The sequence below is a fragment of the Pinus tabuliformis genome, chromosome Q (assembly GCF_031772625.1).
Source record: "Pinus tabuliformis cultivar Carrire ecotype Pingquan chromosome Q, CPIR1, whole genome shotgun sequence".
Classification (NCBI taxonomy): Eukaryota; Viridiplantae; Streptophyta; class Pinopsida; order Pinales; family Pinaceae; genus Pinus; species Pinus tabuliformis.
The window spans coordinates 740664722-740669438 of NC_142296.1; positions in this window are offsets into that span (position 1 = coordinate 740664722).

Below are 4717 nucleotides of genomic sequence, written 5' to 3' on the forward strand. Positions count from 1 at the left end.
CAGAGAGAGTTTAAGCCCCTGTGCGGTACCTACAGTCCTTGCACCCAAGAAAGGTGGAGAATGGCGAATGTGCACAGATTCGCGGGCTATAAACAAGATCACCATTCGTTACAGGTTTCCCTTGCCTAGGATGGATGACATGATGGACTGTCTTAGTGGGGCAGCATATTTTACAAAGATAGATCTGAAAAGTGGGTATCATCAGATCAGAATCAGGGAAGGAGACGAATGGAAGACAACCTTCAAGACCAACGAAGGACTGTACGAATGGCTGGTTATGCCATTTGGGTTGAGTAACGCTCCGAGTACTTTTATGAGACTCATGAACGAAATGTTAAAGGAATTTATTGGAAAATTCGTGATAGTCTATCTGGATGATATTCTAATTTTTAGCAGGACGAAAAGGGAACACCTTCAACATATTCGAAGAGTATTCGAGAAGCTGCAGCAGAACAAACTGCTGATAAATTTGAAGAAATGCACTTTCTTGCAGAAGGAGTTGATTTATCTGGGATTTGTAGTGGCAGAGAATGAGCTAAAGATGGACCCGGAGAAGATTGAAGCGATCATGAGTTGGCCGTCACCTAAGAGTTTATTCGAGGTACGTAGCTTTCACGGTTTAGCGAGTTTTTATAGAAAGTTCATTAAGAATTTTAGTGAAATCTGCGCGCCCATGCTAGAAACCATCAAAAAGGCCAGCCAACCTTTTTGCTGGACTAAGGCAGCAGAAGACAGTTTCCAACTTCTGAAGCGGAAAATAACGGAGAGGCCAATCTTGAGACTGCCCGATTTCAGCAAACCTTTTCAGGTTCGATGTGATGCCAGCGGGACAGCTATTGGCGCTGTACTCAGTCAAGAGGACAGACCAGTGGCATTCTTTAGTGAGAAGCTAAATGAAAGTCGGCAGAAATACTCGTCATATGACAAAGAATTTTATGCAGTGGTTCAAGCCTTGAAACATTGGAGGCACTACTTACTGGGAAATGAGTTCGTTTTGTTCTCTGATAATTCTGCATTGCAGTATATAACTCAGCACACAAACTGAACCATAAACATGCCAAGTGGGTGGAGTACCTGCAAAGTTTCACTTTTGTGTTGAAACACATAAGTGGGCAAGCCAACAAAGTGGCGGATGCCTTGAGCAGAAGAGCCTTGCTCTTACAGGAAAGTGGCATACAGGTGATGGGATTTGAGTATTTGAAGGATTTGTACCAGATGGACGCGGATTTCAAAGAAGCCTTTGAGGCATGCCAAAATCCTGTCTTAAGGAATACAAGCCCATGGCTAGATTTTAATTTACAAGAAGGATTATTATTCCGAGGTGGACAGCTATGTATTCCGGATTGTTCAATGAGAGAAAATTTAGTGAAAGAGAAACATAGTGGCGGTTTAGCAGGGCATTTTGGCGTTGATAAAACATTGGAACAGCTAAGACATTTTTATTACTGGCCGAAAATGAGTCGGGACGTACAGAGATATATAACCAGGTGTAAAATCTGCCAACTGGCGAAAGGACATAGCCAGAATACTGGGTTATACACACCCCTACCTGTTCCAAGCAGACCGTGGGATTCAGTCAGCATTGACTTTGTCCTAGGACTGCCTAGAATGCAGCGAGGATATGATTCAGTGATGGTGGTGGTGGATCGGTTTTCAAAGATGGCTCATTTCATTCCGTGCCGGAAGACTAGCGACGCCACAAACGTGGCACATCTCTTCTTCACCGAAGTAGTTCGATTACATGGCTTACCAAAGACTATAGTTTCAGACAGGGATGTGAAGTTTACAGGACATTTTTGGCGCACCCTGTGGAAAAAGCTGGGCACACAGTTAAATTTCAGTTCTGCATATCACCCGCAAACCGATGGGCAGACAGAGGTAGTGAACCGGAGTTTGGGCAACTTGTTGCGAAGCTTAACAGGAGAAAACTCGCGCTTGTGGGATCGAGCTCTTGCCCAGGCAGAATTCGCTTATAACGATTCGCCTAACTGGAGCACCGGTCTTAGCCCATTCCAAATCTTGTATGGTATGCATCCGAGAGGAGTACATGAGTTACGGGATTTGGGACAACTAGAGAGGAGAAGTGCAGATGGGGAAGATTTTGCTGAAGCGATGAGCGAACTGCATGAGAAAGTCAAACTGAGATTACAGGACAACACGCAGAAGTATAAGCAACATGCAGATATAAGACGGCGTGAGGTACATTTTCAGATTGGAGACGAAGTCCTTGCACATTTGCGCCGGGAACGGTTTCCTAAGGGTACGTATAACAAACTGAAGTTCAAGAAAATCGGCCAGTGCAAAATTCTGCGCAAATTTTCAGCAAATGCATATGAAATTGAACTGCCACCTGATATAGGTATATCACCCATATTCAACGTGGCAGACCTATTTCCATATCATGGCCAGACAGCAGATGAAAGAATGGTACAGCCACAACGGGACACCCAGTTCGAGGACAGTCTTTGGAAGAAACAGTTACCGTCGGTCAAGACCCATGAGATAGAAGGAATCATCAGCACACAGGTGGCCAAGAAGACACGCAGAAAGGAGTATCTGCGTTATCTCGTTAAATGGAAGGACCGTCCAATGGAGGACAGTTCCTGGCTCGACGAGATACAGATTCGGAAGGCAGGCTACTCGGTGGAAAAACTCATGGAACGGAGCCATGAGATCTCTCTTTTACCCAGGCAGCCTGATGCAGGAGCATCTGGTCGACAGGGCGCAGACCGAGAAGGGGCAGACAAAGTTTCTGAAGAAGATTAGGAGAAATGAATATTTCGACAAATGGACAGCAAGACTGTCAGAGTTTTTATTTATTTTTATTTTGTTCTTCAAAGGTCAACTACAGCATTTGGTTTATTAGCTTAAATTTCCTTTTTAACTTGTTCTGTTTTAATTGTAATAACAGGTCCTAACTAGAGTTGTTAAGGGACTGTAGTTATAGGTCTTAAACTAGAGTTGTTAAGAAATTAGATAAATGACAATAATCAATGTAAGCATTAAACCCTTATGGGACAGAAGAAACAGGCAAGCAAACAAATAGCCAGGTCACGTAACTGAAAGCAACTGTCAAGCAACTGTAATGTAGAACTACCAAGCAGTTATCTAACTGCTGAACTATTGTATAAAAAGACAGAGGAAATAACCCAGAAGGGTTCTGGAGCGTAACATTGAAAAGAGTAATAGCAAAATACATTTCATTTCCTTCATAAATTGTTCAGTGCACAATTAATTTCCAGATTGCAAGATTTATGTCCTCTAAGATAGAATACGCATGCATAATTAGTTCTGTTCATTCCATTCAATACAAACAAATACCGTGACAGAGTTTCACGAACCTACGCATCCACATCCATATACATTTCTGTTTAGTCCACACATTACAAGCAGATACAACAACCAAGTCTCGTTACTCCAAAAGCAAACATACATATATATACTTCTGTTCATTTCAATACATTGCAGGTCGATACAGTAACAGAGCATCACAACTCCAAACAACTCATGACCAGCCGAGGCCGAGAGCAAGTGAAAGGCGAATAGAGTCAAGCAAAAACGCAAGAAACGACGGTCCACAGACAACTAGTAAGCAACAGCACCGAGTTCCATAGTTATTACATACACTGTGTAAATATATTGCAGGGTATAAAATTCCCAACGACCAAGTAAACGAATACCCAGAAACCCTCCTATCCACAGCTACAGAACGACCGAACAACGAATATACAAAGGACCGAGCCATTAAATGAAAGCAACCACAGAAACCCTCTAAGCTGCAGATACGGGTTGATACATTACAAAGGCCTGACTCTTTATCAAATACAGACCACCGAAGCAAATAAATACAGTGAAGACTAAGAGCCACAGAAGAGGGTAGGTTAAGAACAGAGCTACCCGGAGGATAGACAGTCGAAGTCCCTGCAAAGCCACGGGACCGGTCACCTGCAACCACTACAACAGAATAGCGTTAGGGTCATAACCACATCCAAAATCACGCAACAGAAGCAGTACAGTGAAATCGTAAAGGAGATAACAGAGAGTAAAGACCCGTGTATGGCTGACGGGGCGAAGCCATACCTGTTGTAAACCGACCCATAAGTCGCAGAAACAAAGGGACAACCTGACCACAGAGGAGCTGCGAGGGGTTAGCAACATTTCGAGCAGAGAGTAATGACATATAACAAAGAACAAACCCTCACCTGAATATACAGTGCCGAATGTTGGACTAGAACCAGAGACGGAGTTGGACACCTGAGCAAACCACCGAGGCGGAGCCGAACACCTGAGCAAACCCCAGAGACAGTGCCGAATACCGGAGAGAGCCACAGAGAGCAAAACAACACAGTGAAAATGACCAAATGAGCGCGAACCGGCCGAGAAAAAGGGTAAAGAATGGAGTTAGGGTTTGAAAATCTCGAGACGGACAGGTGTAGCGTGGAGAGGCAGAGTAGTACCGTGGGTGGATTAATAATCACCTACTTCATAAAATCGCAATCAAACCATATCCAAAAACCAAATAATAGTGCAGGTCCACATAGGACTGGGTAGTGCGGGACACGTGGGCTGGGTCCCCATCATCTACGGTCTTCCAACTTTCTTTATCTTGCATCTCTTTCATCTCTTCTGATTCTTGGGACATTGGTGTGTTAGCTTTGTGATCCACTTTGTTCGTCTTTTTGAAGATAGTCGGAGAAGAAGTTTGGTCTAGGAGATT